We start from the raw sequence: 25,050 nt of genomic DNA on the forward strand, positions 1-25,050 counted from the left end.
AATTTGAGACTCAGACATAAGAGGCCTGCATGAACGATTGATAGGGGTGGAAGCATAGGCAACTATCTCCTTGAGCTGCTTTGCTTTAAGAGAAAAGAGCCAGCAAGGGTGAGATTTGTGCTTAGCACTCAGAAGAGTCTGGAGAGTAAGGGATGGATAAAGAGGTTAAGCCAGCGACTGTTCTCCTTGCTCGCCCCACAGTTGGTGATGCATCCTATGGGGGAGCTGGCTCGCCAGCTTCCAGGAAATATGGAAGGGAGCCTTGCTCTGCAGTTCTGCTGCATCACGGCAGGTTTTGATCCATGGCAACAGCTGCTCCTACGTTAGGAGGGGTCACAGCCTGAGGGACATTTCCTAGGCGATAGTCTCCAGGGCATTACTTTCAGTCTTGCCCATGAGAGCAGGTATCAGTTATCAGCAGAGGGGACAGATGTGGGAGGCTCCAGAAGAGCCCACCTGAAGGAGGTGTAGAGCTGGAGAACGGTGAGCCATGTGACACACTGTTTGCTGGCTCCCCTCTGGGTGAAACTTAAAGGTGACCTGAAACAGGAGGAAGAGCTGGTAAATTCTGATTATTATGTTATTTATATTTTACTGTAATTAAAAAGAAAGGTGAAAAAGAGGCTTTACAGGCTCAGAAGTTTCACAACTATAGAGTCATAGAAAGAAAGTCACTCTGTATGAGTACTCTGTATTGTTATTATATATATTTTAGAAAGCCAAGCATACATCTTCATCCCTGCCCTTTATTACATGAAAATCATATTCACAGTTTCTATATTTTTCATAGATGGTTAGAAAGGTACATCGTTATCCTTCACCACTGTGTTGGATGCTGCTGGTGCTCACTGACATCCAAAGTCCCTTCTTATTCTTGGTTTCTTAATCAATGGCATGTCTCAAACCCTGTGCACCCAGGTGGGCCAAGAGGCTAGTTCTCATCAGAGTAAATGTGCCTCATTTAATAGCAGTGGCACATTTACCATGTGTTCTCTTTGCTTCTCTGCTGGCCAAATGGAGAGTATTCCAAGGACTTAGAAGAAGGTGGAACTCTAAGAAGGAATGAGCCTGGATCCCTAAATGACTGCACGGAACAGAACCTTACTGCAGTCTTGCATGGGACTGTGACAGGAATGAGAATCAACTTTTATTGCGTTAAGCTAGTGGAATTTTGTACTTGTTAAGCAGTTAGCCTACTCTGACTAACACAACCATAAAAGGTGTTACAGAGACAGGGTGTATACTGATGTACCTGTAAACTAAGAAAAGGTCAGGTAGGCAATGGAAATGGAAATTACATGTATAATGACTCCCAGGTGTAAGCATTTCATTGTTGCTCATTAATCATGTGGCAAATATGTTTAAATAAACAGAGACAGGTACTTCCTGTTCAACAAATATCTCAAGGGAAAGGGGTTTTGTTGAAGGTTGGACCATAACGTTAATGCCTCCCTTTGGGCCCAGCATAGCAGTTATAGCAAAAATGAAAGAGAAAGACTTCCCAGGGAAGATGAAAATGCAGCTCAAAGGGAGTCAGGAGCCCCCAGTAGAAAAGTTCCTTTCAGAATTCTTGCTCTCCCAAGTCTTGGAGATTTGAGACTTTTTTCTAAAACAATGATCAATGCTGACACCAAACAAAGTATATCAAGCATGCCCTGACTCTTGAGAGTTCCCCAAACAGGAGCCATCCAGTCCTGCTCCTGGTCCCATTTTAGCCTCAGTTCTAAGTTGTTCTCATGGACAATGTGTTGGAGACTAGATTCCTGCCTCTTTACCCCAACTGTGCAACCCAGGACAAACCATCTGTCCTGCCTTGACTTGGAGAGAAGCCCTCACTCTTGGCCCTGGTATGGACATTTGGTCAGTAGTACTGTCAACCAGTTTGTCCTTTACACTGTAGAAGGACCTCTTGCTTCATGCCTTTGGTTCTTGGAGATATGTAGGGTACATTTTTATCACCCTTGAATGAGTTCATATGCACTGAAAATAAGATCCCTATCATGCTCTCAAGGGCTCTGTACGATCTTGCCTCTGTCCCTCTCACTTTAATATTCCAGGCTGCCTTGCCTTTACTTACCACAGCTACCCTGATTTTTCAGTTCTTGAAAGATGCAAGAGCTTTTCAACATACTGTTTCCTGTGCCTGGAAACGTTCTTCTCCCAGCTCTTGCTATTCTTAGCTCTTTCTCTTCTTTAGATCTAAGCCTAGAAGCCACCTCCTCAGAGAAGATTTCTCTGACCCACCCACCTAAGAAGATCATTTCTTGTGCCTGCCTCAGATTCTCTCAGCCCACTTCTTCCTCCAGCCATCATAATGGCAACAGCCTTGTCCAGGTGTCACCTGACAGCACCTTGCCGCAGCTGCACCTGGCTTCTTTTGGTTTGTGCTCCAGGGTTTCTCTGATGCTGCAGTGGGAGCTTTGCATGCACAGCCTGGGAAAGGGAGGGAATTGACTAACTCACAACCAGTGGGAGCTAGTGGGCCATTGCTTCTCTCTCCCGTCCCTTGAATGGGCAGTTTTGAGGCGTATTCTACATGGTTCCTTAGTGTTATAGCAGGATCTTCCCTCTGGGCCACAGCAGTGACCACCTTGAGACTATACCCTAGTTTTGACTTTTCCTCTTTATTTTTCCCCTAGTTCCCACTTCTCTTCCCTGGGGTCACTTTCCAAAATAAAACTACCCACATGCAATCTCTTGCCAAGCTTTCCATGGAGAATTTAGGTGAAGAAAGTCCTCTCCCTTATTTAATATCTTAGGATCTTCAATTTTCTTATAGCAGTTAGTACAGTTTAATTTTATTATATGATTATTTTTTGTTCTATGCAATTCTAATCTATACAATAAGGATGTAAACTCCAGAGGGCAGGAAGCTAGTCAGTTTCAATAGTCTGATTCTTCAGGTCTTAATGTGAAGTGCCTAGCACAGATACAACATCGTTAAATATAGATTCAATGAATGAACACATCTCAAAAATTTTGTATTTTATTTTAAAAATGACAGTTGTATTCTAGGCATTGAGAAGCAGTCTAGCATACTGGTTAAGAGCATGTTGTCTGCAGTCAGACTTTCTTGAATGAATTGACTGTCACTTAAGTAGCTCAGTAGCCTTAAGCAAGTTACTAAACCATGCTGGACACCAATTTCCTCACCTGTAAAATGGAATTAATAATAATACCTAGAGTATGGGGTTGTAATGAGTTATATATAAAGCACTCAGGATGATGCCTGACACATAATAATCATCAAATTAACTTTATTTCCTTAATTGTCCCTTTTTTCTCCCTTTTTATAGTCATTTAATGAAATTCAGACTCGCATAGATGTAATATTCATTTTAAATCTTCCATATATGTCAGTCCTTTTGCTACAGTTTCCTAAGTATGCCGAGGATGAATAATTGCCTAATGACCCATAACTGAGAATCAGAGGAATTAAGGGTGTGGTACTTTGAACATTTCACATCTCTTTGGTTCCCTTTAAGAAGTTCTTTGAGAACATATTTAGATCAATCAAAATTAGACAAAGACCAATGCAACATGTTAATTTCCTCCACTTCTGGTCTTTTGTGGGGTTTACTTGCAAGTGATTACATTTTAAAGTTGTAAGCTAAACCCACTACCAAATGATAATCATGATTACAAGCTTCTAAGTGGTTTTTTGGGGGGAGGGGTGGGGGGATTGTAGTAACTGTTTATGCAATGATAAATATTACATTAGGAAATACTGCTGGGTTAAGTGTTGGGAATAAATGCTGTTACTGATATGACGGCATACCAAGGGCCATCCATACTCCTGCCCTGTCCCCTACTGCCAATGAGGAGCAAGGCCCATCTTTTCCATGGATAAGATACTCATGCACCATCACTACTGGCTTTTTGTGGATCCCTCTAGTAAGAGACTTTGTGCCTACCTAGGGGCTGGAGGATGTTAGTGCCTTGGTTCTAATAAGCCTGTCTCTTGCAGAGTCACTCCAGAGAAAGAAGAAAACCCAGGCAGCACTCTTCTGCCTTGGGTCGCAAGCCTCCCTTCTGTGACTTTTAGAAACACTTCTTAAATCCACTTAACTCTTGGGAGAAAAAAACATAGCCAGTGAGGTTAGTGCTCAGAGGTTCAATCCAAGACAAAGCGACTGTGTCAGCACGTGGGAGGTGGGGGCAGAGACGTGGATGCCTAGATGTTGTTCTTGGGCCGCAGGAGGGAGGCAGTGCTGGAATTCTGCCCTCATTTCTCCAGACTCTCCTCTCACAAAGAGGAGCACACCTCACTTCCCTTTTAACTTTCCCTTCTGACTAATCCCCACCCGAAAAAAGGATCAAGACAGGTGGCCAGGCCCTGTGGGTCAGAGTTGGGTAAGCCAGGTGGCAGGGTGGCATGACTCTAGGAAATCAAAGGGTGGTGGACAGTGAGGGATTCTAAGCCTCAAGAGTTTCCTCTCTAATGTGGTGGCGTAGTGTGCCCTCGTGAAGTAAGAGTACTAAAACAGAGAAACCACAGGGTGTTGTGGAGCATCGAAGAGAGGAGATCTGAGCCCTGATTCTGCCACTGACTAGCTCTGTGATCTTTCAGCCTTTGTTTCTTGGAGATTAGACAAGTGGTTTTCTAAGGTCTCACCCGACTTAGGCAGTTGACCATTCTACGTGAGCCAATTTTAACTCTTCACTCTGTATAGTCTGGTTCTGCCCACATCTCACTATCAGATGATCCCCGACGTGACAGAAGTCAGCAAGAACGATTACATGGTAGCTTTTGCAATAGGAGTCTGTTTGTACATGCTATTATTTTTCATGCATGTTAAACTAATATTTTGAGTCTACTATTTTTTAGTTGCTGCTTTAGCCTAGAAGAACATGCTGCAGAGTTGCACTTAGGCTGGGACATGGCCTGACCTCTGTGGTTTGAATGGTTGAGCTCCATAAAGATAATAAGATCTCTTGAAATTATATATGTATATACATTTACATATACGTGTGTGGGGGTAATATTGGGTTTAAATAGCATACCACTTTTTCAAAAATTCTATTTCATATAATGTCATTATGATTTTGTTTTATTATGTTCAATTTATCCCCATTATTTTCCTGCTTCATTCCCATTCATGCCCATATTGCTGCTCAAAGCAGAATTTTAAGCATACCTCAAGGTATTTTTAAATAAAGCCAGTAAACAGCTTTAGCTGACACCTCCAGCGTGGCAGGGTGGCACAAGCCAACAAAAACAGGGAGTGGGAGGTTTGCTGACAGCTCTGGGCACTGAGACCTCAGGACTGGTTTGGTGAGGCAGACTCAAAATCAAGCAGTGACTCATGGAGAAGGCAAAGAGGACTCAATCATGTTGTGTCTTGTACCAGTTTCTTGCACAAGGAAAGGAAGTTATGGAAGAGGCTGGGCCCTCTTTCAGTCAAAGCAAGAGAAGAAGCATGCATGACTGGGGTGGGAATGCCGGTGCACAGACGCTGACTCAGCACCTCCTGTGGAAGGTCTCAGTGTTGGGGCAGGGCTGGGTCCCCATATCTTCTTTTGCGTTTGGTGTTCAAGAGCTGTAACTAAAACTCCAATGTTATTTTACGCATTAGTTAGGATACAGTCTGGACTGCTGAAATGAAAAGGTTCCTAAACACGGTAGCTTAAATAATTCTTATATATAAGTTCAGGTATCCTTTCCGGAGTTGAGTGGTAACTTACGCTGTTAGAAACTCTGCTCATATAAAGTGCATTGCTCCACTAAATTATCTTCAGTTGTCTTACTTAAAAACGAAGCTGTTTCACAGCCATACAGCAAGCTTTAAAAATCTAAGAGAGTTTGTGGGGAGGAGGGAGGATATGGAGAAGACCAAGCATATTTTACAGAGGATGTTGGCAATGTAGTATAGAGATTACATGGAGCCTTCCCATATGGTTTATAATGTTTCCTCTGCCACTTGCTAGACTGTGAGCTTGGACAACTTAATCTATCTGTGCCTAATTTATAAAAGGATAATGGTATCTATCTGGTAGGCTTGTTGTAGGCTTGCATATATTGATGAGTTAACATAGTTAAAGTGCTTAGAGCAGTTTGTAGACCGCAGTTACAACCCAGTAGCAGACACTGCTGATGCCTTATTCATACCCATTAGTACTTACCATTTTGTCAACTCCAGATGGCTTTTTACTGCAAGAATTTGAGACTCTCCCTCTAGGCTTCCTCTGGCCTCTGGGAATGTGCTCTGCTGCATGCAGGGCAGGCCACAAGTGCTGAGAAGTTAAAAGATAGCAAGTAGCCCTCAACCAGGAGGTTGAGTGCTCCTCAGCAGTTTTCTTGTTCCTTGGGTGAGACGACTCTCAGACATGTCCTACATCACCTCGCAAATGTCTGCAGGGCAGCTCAGCCCCAGAAGTTCACATTAGCTGCCTGCACATTGGCATAGTTCATGTTGCTTCCTTGATTTCCATGGTTCATTTCTCCACCCTCCTGGTCTTCTTGACATCACCACCCAAATTAACTGCTTGTATTCAGGATCAGCCTCTGGGAAACCCCAGCTAAAATGTTCTCCCTTATTACTACACACTTTTGTCTAACCATGATGACTTTAGAATGCATTCTGATGCTGGCAGCCCAAACCCTCCCCTTTTCATATACCTCCACCTTCCAGGATCTTCTTCTCACTTTAACAATAATATCTACACCAGAATAAAAGAAATGCAGACTCTCGTGCCCCTCAAACCCACCTCCTCAATTGATACACGCAGAGTCCCACAAAAAAACCAAGTCGCAAAGAAAATGAAATGTTGTGGCAAAAATATTTAACGTCTTTGGGGTTTGCCGCCCTGCCCAGCTTCCTTCAGGCTAGTTCTGATTTCTCTTGAGGCCTGCACATATGGCATATTGCTTAAATTTGTGCCTGGGTTATGACTGCACGTTAAATCTGAGACAAGGGGAAGGACCCAGGTACACAGCTCTACATCCTGTTGTGATGCATAAGCATTCTCTTTTCATTTCCTCCCTGGGGCTGAGAGAGGATGGAAGTGTTTTTCATGAAGACAGGAAATATCTTCACTACTGCTTTGTGAACTAGATGAAATTATCCTAAAAGAGCAGGTCCATTGGGGTGAGGAGAGAAGGTATGTGGGCTGGATTCTCAACTGAATTATTAAACAATAGTGCTCTCTGTAGCCACACCCTGTTATTTTATACAACGGAAAAAAACAACTTGGCAAAATAAGGTCACTGTTGCCTTCTTTAAAATGTGCTATCATTTCAGTATTAGACAGTTATACAAGAGCCAATACCAAGAAGCTCAAAGGTAATACAGTTGTCCTCTTTTTCAGGATTCCAATATGCATGAATTTCTATCATCACAGTTTTGTGAGTTTAATTAAATAAAACTAGTCCTGTCCAACAACACTGTTCAAATTTCAGTTACCATGGTATATGAACTATGAATGTTTGTGTAAAGTGCTGCTAGCTCTTCAATATACAAATCACCTTATAAATATGTGATCATGATCAGTTAGTTACCAACCATGTGACTTATTTTAAAGTCTATTGGCGATTGTTTATTGTGCACCTGTTTCTCAGTTGTACAAACAGATAGCTATGCGTGCAGTTATGTAGTCCTCCTGACTTATGGTGATAACCCATGTGACATTTTACAAAAATGGATAGTCAATAGAGGAAACTGGGAGACAAAAACAGAAGAGAAGAAAGGTATAAAAAGTGATAATGCATGAAGTGAAATTCGAATTGAATGTAAGTGGAGTTTAGAAAACATAGTTGAGCGTGGAAATGTTGACACTGGAACCATTCTAGGGACTCAAGACAAGCAACCAAAACAACTAGCAAAGGTGAACTTATTGCCCGTAAAGGAGGAAAGTGACAAAAGGATGAAAATGTCCCAGAGAAAGTAATGCTGGCCAAAAAAAAATATATTACATTAAATGAACTCTGAGATATTTCATGGCACTGGAAGTGCAAAGGACAAAATGGAAGCTAATCCAAGTTCAGAAATGAGACTGACAATTTACCAAGGCATGGAAAAGTTACTTGCTCTGTATTAGATGATATGACAAGAAGGCAAGCACTGCCCCAACCACTCTTCATGCGTTTTTACAAAGAAATAAAACACTATAATTCTCAGTATTTCCAATATTACTGTATGCTAAATAAATATTTGTTTTTATATTTTTTAAATTTCTCAATACATTTATAATTGATAGCAAGAGAGTTTTTAATACTTAGAGAAAATTTTCTAAAGATATAGAAAGGTGGTCATTTTCCCCTGTGATTAAGATCACTTTAGCCTTCACTGTTATTTTTATAGTACTAAACTACTGTGTAAGGACTGCCCGTGCTTGAGGTTTTTTCTTATTTATTAGGACAGTGAAAATACATGGACTTTGGAGCCTGTGTGCCTAGGTTTAAATCATGACTCTGACACTAAATTTCTTGCTGTCTGCTGTTGGTCAAGTACACCAACCTATCTTGAGACTCAGTTTTCTTATTTAAAGAACATAGACATAATAATACTTACCACATAGAGTTCTTGAGACGACAGGGGGAAATGCCTCTGAAAATACACCTGATATTCAAAAAGCATTCAATGAATAAGCTCCATAAAAGCGAAGACCCTGTCTCTTTTCTTCATTGTGGTATCTAGGTATTTAGAATAAAGTAGTATAGCAGTTGCTCAATACATATTTGGTACGTATAAGATTGAATAGTCACATAAATATTCAACAAATGTTAGTAGACTGATTCTCTTCTTCTTTCTCACTTTTTGAATGCCGTATACCTTCAAAGAGTTAAACAAATCATGGGGCCCAGTTTTACCAAGACCCCAATAGATTCACCCATGACCCCTATAATGTCCTTCCTTCACAGTCATTTCTGTCTTGTTTTTCCCTGCCCACTTGATTTAGGTGTCAGGGTCACTCTTCAAGGTTAACGTTTTTCACATAAATAATGAACTCATACAAATCTATAGGAAAAACACTAAGACGTCAAAAAGGAGAAAAAAAACAAAACAATTTATTTGCAAATGAACCTAACAAATATTTGTAAAATCCACCCTCACTAGCAGCCAAGGAAATGTAAATCGAAACCAGAGATTCTCTTTGTGATCACATTTGCACAGATATTTAAAGTGATGAAATCAGATTAATGAGAACATGGTGAGAAGATCCTCATCTCAACTACTTTTGCTTAAGAATTGGTATAATCCTTTTAGAGAGTAATTTCAACACAAGAATTGTGGGACTTTGACCCAGTAATTTACTTCTGGAAATTAATCCTGAACATTCAATGTGGATGAAGCTTCATGTGTAAAGATTCATCCCACTGTTATTTGTAAGAGTGAAGTCAGAAAACTGCCTAAATGTCCAACGATGGAGATTGTTTAAGTGGAAGATGGTATATGTGCTTTCTATTAGGCAGCATGTATCTATAAAGAGACAAATGCTTGTGATAGAACATTGTATATAAGAAATATTTTTAATTACATAAAAACCCAACAATTGATGCCTTAATACTATCCTGCAAGAAAATACTCCAAAATGTGAACAAGTACCATTTATTATGGCTCCACCATATTTTAGGGCTTTGTATATTTTTTCTCTAATTCTCACAACCCTGCATGGTAAATATTATTATTCCCATTTTACAGATTATAAAATGAGACTCAGAGGACCAGGAAGCTTTACTGAAGCACTAGTTCATTATGTACATCTAAACAGTAAAGTCTGCTTTTTCTTGTCAAATTGGGCTTTTTTTCATGTTTGGTTGAGGTTTTGTTTTGTTTTGTTTTTTTAATTATCAGACAATAATTTTCTAAATTTTTCAGAGTTTCTGTATTTTAAAATATTTAGAAGCATAAACTACTTTAATAATGACCATAAACATAGTTGACAAGAAAATAATGTAACTTTAATAAGTCGTTTAATTACTCTGAGCTGCAGGTGCTATTGAATAAATAGTGCCTATATCTGCTCATTTTATAGGACCGTCTATCTGAGTTAAAGTGAGAGAGTAGATAACATGTGTCAAAACACTTCAGGTTATGAAAGGAAAGGTGCTCACGTTTTAATAGTTCTTTTCCAAACTTTTTAATCAAAAATTGTATTCACTTCAGTTATTTAAGAGTTATTATTACTTTAAATATTACATGGGCTGAAAACCTTCAATAACACAAGTGCTTTTTCAGTGCCAGATTTTAATATCTGTCTCAGTTAAAAAATGAGGGCAGGGGGAATTCATTGTTTTGCACGGTCGATATGGAAAATCTAGCACACATTCAGCATTCTTTGGGAAAGGAAGTAGAAGGCTCCTGTATCAGATGTTTTGGAAAGAAGGTAACTGTGGAATAGGCTGCCAGTTCCAGACAGGAGCTTTTTATTGATTCTCGTTGAATATTCATGGACTTGAAACTTTCTGTCTCTGATTGTCCATTTTCTGAGTCTGGCACACTTCAATCAATGGTTTTTTGGTTGTTTTCCTAAGAGTTCGGTGGTGATGTTTTTGCTGCATTTGGCATAGTGTGTGTGGCCAGATCCTGGGCGTTTATGGAACATTGCCTTAAGGGTTGTTTACTCTGGACTCTCTCCAGGATGCCATCCTCATCCTAGATGACTTCTGGGGAGGGGGGGGGGGAACAAGGCAAGGCTCATCCTCAAAGATTATCCAGATCACTATGCACCTCAGCAATTTATTTGGGTTTTGCTCCAGGGAGACCTGTAAACTCTCAGGTGACAGAAGATGTGGACACTTTGCTCTTTTATCACCAAGAGAAAGACTCCTAAGTGGCTTCTAGGGAAGCAAGTAGAAATGTTTGGCAGTGGCAGTGGCAGCTTGACTTTACCACAAAGTGCAGAAGGTTATTTGGTCAGTGGCTCTCCCTCCTGAAATCTGCTTTTGTGCAGCTACCATTCTAACTGCAGGACTGCCTGCCACCCAGATCATTTATAGGAAGATACCTTCAGAGCACAAGGCAGCACAGGGAACTTTCTGAAAAGGAGAGTCAAGGAATGTGGTGTAGAGTCAAAACATCTACTAAATATACAATTGGCTTCATTTATATGACAAACTTTGTGTCCTGCCTTGTGAACTAAAAAGTTATCTCCCCAGTACAGGATGCTAACTGGGAAGTAAGGTGCCTCAGGCTTGCCTACTGGAAGCTCCATTCAGGGCCTTTTTTTCTCTCAGCTGTAATAACATTCTCTGTGATGTAAGTTCCACCAATATTTTTCAGCCCAGGAGGAAGTTTAGTTTGGCTGATTTAAACTTAAAATAGGGAAGGAAACGCTTTTTGTTCTTCTTCTTCTTCTTCTAGATTGGGCTACAGTTTTGATTTGGTTGCTGTAATTATCTGTATTTGTTTACATGTGGAAAATGCAGTCTCATGCATTTGACGTCAACCTTTGGCAGACTCTGATAAGATCCCAGATGAGCAAGGAGATGACTGCAAATTGTTTCCATGCCTGTATTATTTATTTTATTATTGGACTCTTTCTCTATGTATAGGCTGTGGTGTTGTGTGTAGAAATATGGCTAAGTGACAGGTTTTAAAACTTGCTTAAAGAAGACAATTTTTGGAGAAACTAGAAAAATGACATTTAGCAATAAAGAAATGGTTGTGTTCAAGAATGGCAAAAGTTTGCACATGTTTTTCTTATAGGGCCAGATTGCATAATTTTAGGCTGTAGACCATTCGATCTCTCTCACAACTTTCAACTTTGCTGTTGTAGTGCAAAAGACTATAGACAGTGGTCTGAGAGTGAAGCTGTGTTTCAAAAAAAAAAAAAAATGTTATTTACAAAACCAGGCAGCTGTTTCATAGGTCCACGTTGTGTCAAGTCCTGAATTATGGTATAATTCATTTGACGCATACATCTAGTGTGTTGTTTTCACCTGAAAAATAAGGGAAAATCCAGCTAAAGATAGCCTAAGAATCACGTTAATCTCATGTAAGAAGATTATCTCATGTAACAGATTTCATAATAGAGCAGTCCCAGGGTTGGTTAATTAAAACAGTTCACTTATGTCATCCAAGACCCAAGTTCTTTCCATCTTTCTGCTCTCCCCACTTGGCTCATTGGTTTGTTCTCAGGCTGACATGCCTAATTGTCACAAGAAGGCAGCCTCAGTTCTAATGTTACATGTAGTTGCAACATCTAGCAGAAGAAATAAGACTTTTTTTTCTACCCATGTATCGCTTTTTAAGAGCAAGAAAATCTTTCCAAGAAGAACTTCCATTTCACAGCTTCATTTCTTACTGACCAGAACTGGAATAGAACATTTAAAAAGCATTTGGACTAAGTATTGGATTAGTTGTCTGTGGCTGATATGTTATCACACTTGGTGATTTTAAACAATCAATATCTGTTCTGTTACAGTTCTGGAGGCTAGAAGTCCAAAATCAGTATCGTGGGGCCAAAATTAAGGTTGAATAGGGCCGTGCTCCCTCTGGAGGTTCTAAGGGAGAATCTATTCCTTGCCTCTCCCACCTTCGGGTAGCTGCTGGCATTGCTTGGCTTGTGGCCTCATCGCTCCAATTTTCAAATCTCTGTCTGCCTCATCTTCTGTGCGTCTTTTTGTTACTCTTTTTTTTATTAGTTATGCTTTTTAAATATTTATTTTAGCATTCAATAGGCTTATTATAATTATACAATAAATAAATAAACCATGTTTAAAACATCTCAATTTAATTTTGAATGTAGTGACTGTCAATAAGTCTAACCCACATAAACAAAAAACTTTGGTGTCTCCAATTATTTTTAAGAATAAAATGGTACTCTGAAACCTCTGTGTTTGAAAACTACTCTAATGTATATACCTAACAGTGAATTTGCTGGTGGTAAGTACAGTTATATCCAAACGTAATAGATAATGCCACACTATTTTTCAAAACGTTATACCCATTTATTCACACTCAAAAGTGTGTGACCATTACTGTTGCCTCACATCTTTGCCAGTACTTGGTAGTAGCAAACTAAAATTTTTGTATAATACATGTAAGATTGTATATATTTTATTTTTAATTGAAATATATTTGATATAAAACATTGTATAAGTTTAAGATATATAACATGTTGATTTGATACATTTATATATTGCAATATGATTAGCATTTTAGCATTAGTTAGCACCTGTTACATCACATAATTACTATTTCTTTTTTGTGATGGGGCTAATGAAGATCTAGTCTCTTAGCAAGTTTGAAGTTTCTAATACAATATTGTTGTCTATAGTCACTATACTGTGCATTACATCTCCAGAACTTATCTACTAGTTCTAAGTGTATGCCTTTTCTTGATTATTAATTAGATGAAACATTTGATGTTTTTGCTGGACAGAATGTTTTGTCGTCTATGGAATGGCTCTTTTATATTTTTCTTGTATTTAAATGGAATATTCTTTTTTTATAAGGACACTTATGATGGCATATAGGGCCCACCCTGATAATCTAGGATAATCTACTCATCTCAAGATCCTTATCTTAATCTGCAAAGACCTTTCTTCCAAATAAGAGAATGTTTACAGTTCCCAGGAAATAGGACCTTAAAACTTTGGGGGCCATTATTCAACCTGCTACAGTATGGAGAACTCTGAATGTCCCAGGAAATAGGACCTTAAAACTTTGGGGGCCATTATTCAACCTGCTACAGTATGGAGAACTCTAATTGTCAAAGTAAAAAGAAAACAAAAAACAAAACCCCCCAAAACCTGACATTTTCTGAAGTAATAGAGAGCCATTAAATCAATTACTGGCAAGAGAGTGGGAACTACCATGATTATTTTATATTAATAAAGATTTACATACGTCAAATAAGTGAGGCATGGCCTAAAGACATTGGATTCAACAAGCAGGGGAAAAGTCAAGATATGACTCTTACATAGGCAAACATCAGTATGTGCTATATAAAACTGCTGTATTTAACAAAAGTTTATAATGATTTAAGAAAACAGTTTTTATAAAGTAAGGTAGGATAAGACTTATATATAGTGTGGTCCTTACACAGAGAGTAAAAAAGTTTGTGCATAAAATAATACTTTAAAAAATTACTAGCAGTTTCTGGAAGTGGTAGGAATATGGGTGATTTTTCTTTTCTCTTTCTTTTTGTATTTTTCAAAATTTTAATTGAAATATATACTGCTTAAATTAAAAATATGCTTTAATAATAAATCAACAGCATTATATCGTTAGAGGATAATTCTGGAGTTTTTTTAAAAAGATGACTTCAGTGTGCCTTATATAATTTCACTTAATTTCTATATATCACCTAGTTTATGGTATCGTGAAATTAAACAGAACAGCCACAGATTCCACCTAGATAAATTCTTCTGCTTTCAAAGAGACCTAAACCCTCCACACTGTCACTAGGGTTAGCTTTCTGAAACATAGATTGTGAGGTCCATCCTGCTTCTCATCAAAAGCATTTAATGTCACTTTAGAAAATGTCTTCTTTTAAAATTGGCATTTAGAATTCTCCACGACCTTGTCCAAATCCTTTTCAAAATCTCATACACAGGATACTGCATTACATTCGGTCATATACCTCCTGCTACCTTCTTCTCTGCCCCATGCCCTTTCATGCTCTTCCCCAGGCTGATTTCTAACCCTGGGGTTCTCTCACTGTGCTCCCAGATGGAGGGGAAGCTTAGGCTCTACCTGAGAGCTTATTAGCAATGCAAATTTTCAGGACCCACCCCAGCCCTACTACATCAGAAACTCTAGGGTTGAGCCTGTTGATGTAGGTCTTAGCAAGCCCTCTAGGCAATTGTGATGCATGCTAGAGTTTGAGAGCCTTTGGGCTAGCTCTCTTTGTCCCACTTTCTTCATTGTTGCATTCTTACGTCTATGGCAATCATCATTGCTAGAATAACTACAGTATTATTCTTCCTAGATAATTAATTTATATATTAATTTTATAAGCATATATTTATTAAGCCATCAATTGACCTTCCAAATAAATAACATTTCTATATTCCTATGATTTCTTTGCTGTATCAGTCATTCTTCCTTTAGGTAAACTTTTCTTGTCTTGTTTTTTATGTATTTTCTGCATACAAATCAATGAAGCAAGGCAAAAATGATCACTTTTTCCTAATGGTCTTCTGGATCACTTATAAAATCACCAAATGCCTGCTTTGAGCCAGGCGTCTGTGATTCAAAGCCATTCTTTCAGCTGTGGTCCATTAAGCAGGCCTGGTACCATCCCTCTATCTCTCTGTCCTTCTTCAGCTAAGCCAAACACATATGCAAAAGAATCATGGACAGTTTATCTGAAGGCCCAGGATATCCTCTCATCAACTTCACTTTCCCCAGAGTCTTGTATTTATGATTAGTTGAAGTAGAGATGATAAGAGTTTTTTCCTTTGCATAAGTGGCCCCTCATGCACTAGCACTTATGAAATTCTACAGAGTTCTGTGCTGAAGGAGGGCTCAGGTCCTACTTTTTTCTCCACAGTCATCTGAAGGAAGTATGTTTTGACCTCTGAATAGCATTTAATCCCATGCTTAGCACAAAGTAATTATTAATAAACAATTGTTGGATAAATGGAAGAAATAATGAAAAGACCAGTGAAGGATGAAAGGATAGGAAGGAAGGAAGGAAGGAAGGAAGGAAGGAAGGAAGGAAGGAAGGAAGGAAGGAGGAAGGAAAGAGAGAGGGAGCTGTGGAAGGAGGGAGTGTGATGGCCAAGTATAGCTCAGACAGCTCCCAGTATGAGGAAGTGCTTAAGGGAGCAGGTAGAATTGGAACTCTAATACTTATCCAGTGCCATATATAGATATGCTCTAACACTTAATTAATTATTCAGTTTGGTTCCCTCCTGGAAGATGTTTTCAGCTGTTCCTCCCAGGTGCAAAGGGTGGAGGCCTCTCTAAGCATCTGAGAATAAAGCTTTGTGAGTTGTAAAGCAGAATGCAAATGGTGATTAACTAAGGCACCACAAGCTAGGGCAAGTATCCTGAGCAGTCCCAGGAGACACTCTTGCCTCTTTTTTTCATTTCACTTCTCAAAATTGTCACCAGCATAGACCAACTGAATCTCGAATGGTCAATGATTAAAATTTCCACTCTGAAAATCTGAGCAACTTAAGAACCATAGAAACTGGATCATCTGTAGATAATTTATAAATAACACCCGCCTTTCAAATCAGCTCTGTCTCCCCAAAGAGTCCTCTGTCCTGTCAGTGGGACCACTGCCAAGGCCCGAACTGCTAAAGTGGGCCAGTGACACTGAAGTCGTGGCAGGAGCTTCTTATCTCTAATTCTTCTAATAATTTGGGACATTTCATTGAAACACCTGTTTTTCCTCATGTAAAATATAAACTAAAAGTTATTGGTTATTTTTAGGTTGGGAAAGGCTTGTATAATTTTAATGCCTGTGATTCATTCAGGTTTCACTTTGTCTACTGCTAACATAGTTGAAACATATAAAATACTAAGTAGAACCCCAAATATCCTGGATATATGATAAACTTTGAGGGTATTAAAAACTGACTAAGCCCTTTGCTCTTTTTTCACTGAATTTTGTTGACATGAAAGGAAGCCGTTAATATCATCTTTTTTCCTCCCTTTCTTTCAGGTCAATACTAGTCAGCACAGCCTTAGCCACTGTGGTGTGCCTCTGAAGAGCCGGTCCGGCTATCTTAAACTGGACAGCGGCGGTTTGTGGGGCCACAGCTCTCAAGACCATATGGAGTTGCTGGCTGGGGTAATGATCCATGTTACTGTATATTTGTAGGCTTGACATGTTGATATTCTTTCCTTACCTCTGCTGAGCTGGAGTGATAGAAATCTCATATTTGTCCACATCCTGAGATTATGACATGTCTCACAAGACCTCAATACTGTTCAGGGAGAGGCAAAGATTAAAAATAATCAAGTTCACAGGAGAGCCCTGCAACCTGTCATCACTGTTTCTGTAGCAGAATTCCACAAAGTCCCTACTCCTTACACCCAAACTACACACATGCACAGCTCTTCTGTGCCCCTGGCTGGGGCTCTGAGTACATACACATGTCTGCTATTGGACTGTCTGGACTGGAGGTCTTCACATTGCTTCTCAAGAATCTAATGGCAAATGACAAAATTGACCAGCTGGTGCAGGAGAGAGTTATATTGAACGCACTGTATGAGAAATAGGATATGTATAAAGCAGGGCTTTTCTGGATGTTTGACATGAAATTTTTTTCATTTGGAAAGTGCAATCGACCTTTAAACAACTGCACTTTTTTGGGATTAGGGAACCTGACCCCTGACATGGTTGAAAATCCATGTATAACTTTTGACTGCTTTTAGTCAAGTTTTACCAACTGTTGACCAGAAATCTTACCAACAACATAAATAGTCTATTAACACATTTTGTATGTCATAGTTTTATATAAAGTATCCTTACAAAAAGTAAGTTAGAGAAAAAAAGTTATTACAATAATCATAAGAAAAGAGAATACAATAAATACAGTATTTCTTGAAAAAATCTGCATATAAGTGGCCCCATGTAATTCAAACATGTGTTGTTGAAGTGTCATCTATATACAGCATAACACATAAAGCTGTGCTATTTCAAACATAATGGGTATGGTGTACATGTCGAAACAGAACACATACCAATTTCGGAGAACATTATTTGGCCTAGAAAGCATCGGTAAAGGTAGTTTCATGATGGAAGTCTTCTCTCTTTCTCTCTGGGTCCCATAGAGTTCTTCTTTGTGTGACTTTCACCCCTCCTTTTGGTTCCCCTAACATTTTATAGCTTTGGCTTTCTAACAAGGGAGCGAAAGTTCTCAGGAATGTGTATTAGCATTTCTAGAAGAATATGATGTATACTTTTAAAAAATGCATTTCATATTACAATAGAATTTAATAATTTGGAAACTAATAAAAGGCCCTTGCTGTCAAAATATAAACAAAGAGAGTAATATTTGACAAGTTCTCTTTGCTGGAGGGAATCCGCATCAGTAAGTCTTCAAATAGAGCAACCGGTGGGGGGGGGGGGGTCTCATCTCCCTAGGTGGTCCAAGTCAAGATCTCATTGGGTGGTCCAGCATAACATCTTTGTTTATCAAATAGGAAAAGATTCAAAACAATTATGGGCAAAGGTAATAAATGCCTGTATCTCTCCTGTAGGATGAGACTTCAGCTGACTGAGCTGAGGCAGGAGTCCTCCTGACAAGGTGGGAGCAGCACATTCAGGGTCCATGGTCCAGGACTCAGGAGATGAAGAAAGGTAAGTGTTACGTGTGAAGACAGCCATGGCTTCAACGGTTCAGGCTTTGCCTTCATTGCATGAATGCGATCACTCTAGGAAAATGGAAACAGAAAGAATATTGAGGCCAGTGAGTCCAGCAAGGGGCCTCAGAATGGGGATCCCAGGACCTGCAGAGGTGACAGCCACAGGCTTGCAACAGCCTTCCTCCAGAAACCGCGGTGAAGCATGTGCTGGAGCAGGGAGGGACAGAAGCTGCTTCGTAATCTCCACTGACAGTGCCCTGGGCAGGGGGTGGGGGCAGAGGCCCCACCTGAGCAAGCAAAAGGCAGAATTTATTCCTGGACTTCTTTGCAGGGAGACATCTCTCTGCAGGTGACTTTATGGTGTTTCTGAACCTACATATGGGGTCCCACATTAGTCCCACATTCTTCAAAAGCAAATTGCTCTAGAAAACAAAAAAGAGTGAGTTGAATAAGTGGTGTCACAGGGCACTGTATCAAACTCATAGCAAGGCAGACGTAGTAAAGGAGTTTTAACGGTAAAAAGAAGAAAAAGCCCAACAAGTAGTATCAAATGGCCATGAGAAACACTGTGTTCCACAGCTGAAGATGGGACAAGTGAGGACAACTGGGGCATGATGCTGGTAGAGGAGCTTGAAGGACCCTATGTTGGCGAAAGGATGTGGGCTCCCTGTCATAGTAGGGTGGGGTAGCAAATGGCACTGAGGGAAACAAGCCGCAGAACAGAGGCATGGGGATCACTTGTATAGAGATCATTTAAGATCATGCTCGAGTCATCCTGAGGCCTTTGAAAGAGAGAAGGGATTTGGGGAATTGTAGTCCAGTGGATTATCTTGTGGGAATTCAGTACTTAAGACACCTAGATTATGTTCTCTCAAGCTGATGGACAGGAGGCCTGGTGATGGGAATAAATCATGGAACAAGGGGCAGAAACCACATAGGTGTTGAGACACTGTGCACAGGTAGAGCAAGGAAAGATGTCACCCACAAGAAGGAGGTCCGGTGAGAAGCAGTTTCTCTCCTGTATTTAGGATGTTGCTAAAGTGGCGCAGAGCAATCAGAACTCCCCATTTTAAAGAAGACTCAGTCATAAATAAATAGAAATACAAATAAGTCTTTTGGGAACCTCCTCCCACATTCCTTGGTTATTGATATTTAATGCAAAGATTGCTATGACCTCAGCTGGACTATCTACAAACCAAACCAACTTGCCCTGAAGCTCAGACTCAGTTACTTACCAACAGCCTGGTTACATTACCTAAAATAAAAACCAGAGAGAAAGACCAATGAAAATCCAGGCAGGGAGTACCTTATTCAACATTCTGAAATACAAGGTTGCAAGTGATAACAGCCCAGGGAGGTGGTATGACTGTGGGAGGAGCAGGAAGTTACAATAATCTCTGGCACAACTTTAGTTAATATGCTAATCAGCACGGAAGTGCAAAAGTTAGGACAAATGAAGAAGAGAGGATATGGATCACAAATAGCATTTTAGCAAGAATCACAATAAATAGGCTTTTTTTTTTTTTTCACTCGCACTAACTACCTTAGGACATTTAGGAAAGTCATTTAATGTCCCTAAGACTTGGTTTCTTTTCATGTAGAACCTGAGAGTTGAAACAGGTGATCCCTCATCCTGACAATCTGTGAATTTGGAGTTCTGTGTAGTTCGTAGACTGGAACATTTCCTCCCAGATTTTCCAGAGCAGATACTATTTCTCTGATACGGCCTCAGCCAATCGTATGATCCTCCCCTTCCCAGGGAATGTCTCCAGTTAGAAAAGGCAGGGGATGGATCTTTTTTTTAACTGGATAAGAGATCTCACTGGCCGTGTTAAGTTTCCCCATGGTACTGTGTTTGCTGTGCTTTTGATTCTCAGTGTAGTTCAAGCCTCTCCCATCCCATCCATTTTACCCACCAGGAAACACAATGGCATTCATCTGAACTGTGGCACTGTTGCCTAACCAGACAAATCAACCTATCATTAAGGAGACTGGAGTCCTGATGCTGAGCCCAGAATTTCAGGGGAAGACTAATGAATAGCTTTGCCTGGGTTTTGAGTCCGTTGATCAGATAAAGTGTTCTTGGTTGACTTTAAACTATTACATGATCCATGTAATTATAATGCTTTCACTTTGGAGCCCGAGGGAAAGGTCATAGGTCCTGGAATCTGAGTCCCTGGCCACCTGGGCCTCCCTCAGGTCATGCGTGGTCTCATATTCAAAAGAAGAGGCTAGATTGTTTTTACACCACCCAAAATAATGGATGCCATACTAGAAATTTAGGGAGCATTTGATCTCTTCAGTCTCTTCTGGAACTCAACATGTGTTCCTTTATTTGCTCATTGAGTACCTACTATGGTCATTTGCTAGGCAGCAATAAATGGTGATACATCAGCCATGCTCTCAGGAACATGGCTTTCACTCTACACCAGCAGTGTGAAGTAGTTGCAACGGAGACCTCATGACCTGAAAAACTGAAAATATTTACTCTCTGGCCCTTTATAGGGCCTAGAGGAGATAAAATATGAAAACTATTGCTTTGCGATCAGAACTTGAACTCATACCACTAGTTCTTGACTTTTTCTCCCTTCGTGATGCCTCTTCTATCTTTAGAGTGAGACAAGTCAAAATAATTCAATTTTTCATTCATCAATGTTGGTTATCTGAGAGAGTAATTTTCAACCATTTTAGAGTTAAAATGCCTTCTAACACACAATCTCTCTCTCTCTCTCTCTCACACACACACACACACACACACACACACACACACAAATGAAAAGATTTAGCCTGGTAGTAATAGCTTTAAATCGAGTTAAAATGCATATATTCTGAGGATTGGAAGGAGCCGAAAAGAGTGTATTAGTGTCCTCATCCTGCCATAACAAATTACCACAAACAAGGTAGCTTAAGAAAACACAAATTTATTTTCTCATAGTTTTAGAGGACAGAAGCCTGAAATCAAGGTATTGGCAGAGTTAGCTCCTTCTGGAGGCTCCAAGAAAGAATCTGTTCCAAGCCTCTCTCCTAGGTTCTTGCAGTTGCTTGGCTTATGGTTGAATAATTGCAGTCTCTGTCTCCATCGTCACATAGCCTTTCTCTCTGTTATCTGTGTATCAAATCTCTCATTGCCTTTCTCTTATAAGAACACCTGTCATTAGATTTAGGTCTACTCCCAGTCCAGAATAATTTCATCTTGAGGTCTTTAACTTAGTTGCACCTGCTAAGACCCATTTGCCAGATAAGGTCACAGTCACAGATACTGAAGGTTAGGACCTGGACGTATCTTTTTGGATACCACCATTCTACCCGCTCTGGAAGGTATTTAGCATGTTGCTGGAGCTGATAGGAAAAACTCTTCCTCTGTCTCCTGTGTAGTGATTGAAATGAACAAATTGAAATGAACAATCTGTTGTGTTGAGAATAGATTAAAATGGGAAAGAAGGAAAAAGTCAAGACCTCTGATGGCATCAGCGAAGAACTAAGGCAATTATCTGACCTGTATTGTGGGAATTTTTTTTTTTTTTTACCCTCGTGAGGCTTTAAGGATATTCAGCTCCTCCATCTATGATCTTGTGATTAAAGATTGGATGCTTTCTCAATGACGACACATGTGAGAGTCACAAAACCTTCACCACTATCCTACATGGGTGCTCCCGACCTTGTCATGCCCTTTTTATCCATCTTGACAAAATCCAAGGTAAGGCAACATTAGAAGATGTGTCAAAAGTCAGGGTAGTTATCCTCAAGTGTTAGATCCAGGGTAGAACCCTTGGAGCCTTCCTGTAAGTGGGAGATTGTGTGTGCTCTCTCGCAGAAGAGTATGGGTCTCTCTGGAAACGAGTCCATGCCACTTATTGTCCATTTGGCCTTGGGAAAATCTGAGTCTGTGATCTGGTTTCTCTGTCTGTAAAGAGGCATAACAATGCCTTGCTACCTTACCAGGGTGTTGTGTGAATTTGCTGACACCCATAAAACTCCCTGAAAATGAAGAGGCTTACATAAATCCCTGGTATTATTCACACAGCACACGTTTTCCCCTGAGAATAAAGTAATAAATGGTACCATTGTGCAGCTGGTGGAACGTGTTCAAAAGTTTCCGTTCACAACTAGTAGATCAAGTTGTGGGTGACTGTATGGACTTTCTGTGTTCATGCCAAGGTGCATCCAAGACAGCCGGCACAATGGCTATCCCGGAATGAAAAGCTGTACTGTAAGAGACAGCCAAACCATGGCATCACATCACGTTGGACAGTCCTGTGTAGCCAGCGACTTCACGGGCACCTTTCCTTAAAGCAGAGAGAAACAATAGCGGAAACAGTGGCCACATGGATATCTAATGTGGCAGAAATTGAGAAGCAACTATCTTCTTCCATCACACTGACAAATTTCCCAAGGCTAAGGATGCTCATGATTGTAGAGGATTATAATTATAGCTTTTCTTTCTTTCTGATTTCTTGGGCCAGCAGAAGCCAGGGTTCCAAATCAGATGGAGTGTTCAGGTAAGGGACCTATTCTCTTTAAATACAATTCATTTGAGTGGGAATGCGTGGGAACAGTCTGTTCAGAATGCTACTGACTGGCATAGGATGGGAGAGGATCTCCTTTCAACCATTACGAGCCCTGAAAAATACTCCAGGACATAATACAGGGAAAATTTTCTTCTCTTTTAGCAAAGTCAGGAACTCTCAGCCTTCACATGTCACATCTGAGATGACAGATATTTTAGTTAAATGAGAGGAAGAGTAGCCACTGGAAACACTACATTTATTTTTTTAAAGTAAGCCTGCTCAATTAGAGATGTTTAGGGATTACATTAACAAGCTTCCTGGGATTGGTTACCTTCCTTACTGGTAAATATTTAAATATCCTCACATTAGAAAAGCTAAGGAAGAATCACAGAATCATGAAATTTTTGAGCTGTGAGTAACCTACCTCGATATTTGACAACTATTTAATAACTTTCCAAATCCCGTGGACAAGCTGACATTTTTCCCTCTTTCTTTATAATGGCAACCATGGACAAGAGAACTCGAAGTTAATGAGCTTAGGACAACAGAAGTAGAAGAGAAGCTCTATCTAAGTATCTAAGTTTGAAGTTGCGTAGAATCTTTAGATTTTAATGTAAAGGCTATGGAAAAGTACTGAGCCGCCCAAAGGGTACATAGGATGTGCTCAGGCCCCGCCCTCCCATACGCATGTCACGTTCTATTTTCAGGGTCTCTTTCATTTATTTGTTCAATGTCCATTTATTGAGCACCTACCGTGTACTGAGCAGTGCGCTAAGTACTAGAGGTACAAAAAGATGAAAAGCACTGTCACTGTCCTCATGGAGCCCCTCACCTAGTGAAGAACAAAGTGGCAAATGTCATGATGGCATCTAAGTTAAACCCGGAATAACTCGAGGGAATTTCATCATGACATCTTACCTCAGGCCTCAGTATCAAGGTCCTGGCACCTTCTGCTGACTTGTCTTTTCTCCTTGGAATGCCTTCTGCTACATGTGTCATGAGAATCAGAGCTCGAGACAGCATCACACCGTTCCCCCCGAGTTCCCATGAGCTTCAGTCACTTCCTGGAGGCCTGCTGGGCAGAGGAGGCTCCAGGGAGACTGAAGTTCAGAGGCTCTAAAGGAGCTATTTGCTTGAGCAAGGCCAAGCGTGCTTGTGAGCTTAAGAGATACAATCTTTTGAACACTGTTACATGCTTGCTTTCTGGTAAACTTTGAGGAAGCAAACACTAATGCCTCTGATGAACTCCCCAAGCTTCAGACCACAAGCTTTCTTCTCTTTTTGTGTTACTCCAGTGGCCGTGGCCAGGCCATTTGGGAAAAAGAGAATGAGATGTAGAGAAACAATTTGAAGAGAGGTTGCTGCAGTTCCCACTTTGTTCCTAAGGTTTGGGTTCTTTCTTAAGGAGTTTCACAGCAGACCTTGTTAGTTACTTATCCTGTGTCAAACCCCTCTCTTTTCCCCAATTGTGTTCAGGGTAGCAATATACTCGGTAATCTATTTGCTTTTCTACCCTTTCTCACTAGCAGAAGCTTGTGACATAACCTGAGTGAATGAGATGTAAGGTGAAGTCAGCTTGGAACTTTGGGGAAAGATTTGCTTTCCTGATAAAAAGGGACTCAAGTGTTTCACACCACCCTTTCCATCACCCACTGTTTTCTGCCTTGGACACAGACATGATGTCTGGAAGGCAGAAGCCATCATGTAGCTATGAGGCAACAAAGCCAAAATTCTAAGAAAAGTAGAGCAGAAAGATCCATTTATTCGTTTACTCAATGAATATTTATTGAATGTCTACTAAGTGCTAGTCACTATTGTAGTTGCTAGAGATACAGAAGTGAACAAAACACACAAAATTTCCTGCCTTTTTGAAGCTTACATTTTAGTGGTGAGAGGAAAGGCAATGTATATTATATAATAAGTAAAAGATATATAGTATATCATATGATAATAAGTGCCATGAAAGAAAAGCAAGCGTTCACCCTAGGTCGCTTCTAGAATGCTCATGTGAGGACCTTGGCTCTTACTCTGGGCAAATCATTGGAGAGATGTGAGTAGAGATGTGATGTGACCTGACTTACATTTTAACAAGATTTGTTGTGTTGAGAATAGATTAAAAGGGGGAAAGATGGAAAAAGGCAAGATTTCTGATGGCATCAGTGAAGAACTAAGCCAACATCAGTAACCATGTTGTTACTTGTCTGAGAATTCTTGTCATCTGTGAAAAATATCTTCCTATTTTTTCAAGTTGTTCTTTGTCAGCTATTCCATAACTAATAACAAACTCATTTCTAACTCATACTGACCATACCATAATTTATTGAGCGCTT

The 25,050-nt window shown here is 40.0% G+C and overlaps 1 long non-coding RNA gene across 1 annotated transcript in view; it reads left to right on the forward strand.

Moving 5' to 3' along the window:
- The window catches only part of LOC107518630, a 116,327-nt gene extending 98,075 nt beyond the window's left edge, over positions 1 to 18,252 (forward strand). Inside the window, exons 2-3 of the long non-coding RNA XR_001598922.2 lie at positions 16,564 to 16,692; positions 18,108 to 18,252. This is a non-coding gene — a long non-coding RNA (uncharacterized LOC107518630). The remainder of the gene's footprint in view (positions 1 to 16,563; positions 16,693 to 18,107) is intronic.
- Positions 18,253 to 25,050: the final 6,798 nt, after the last annotated feature.

The sequence above is a fragment of the Rousettus aegyptiacus genome, unplaced genomic scaffold (assembly GCF_014176215.1).
Source record: "Rousettus aegyptiacus isolate mRouAeg1 unplaced genomic scaffold, mRouAeg1.p scaffold_m13_p_8, whole genome shotgun sequence".
NCBI classification, from domain to species: domain Eukaryota; kingdom Metazoa; phylum Chordata; class Mammalia; order Chiroptera; family Pteropodidae; genus Rousettus; species Rousettus aegyptiacus.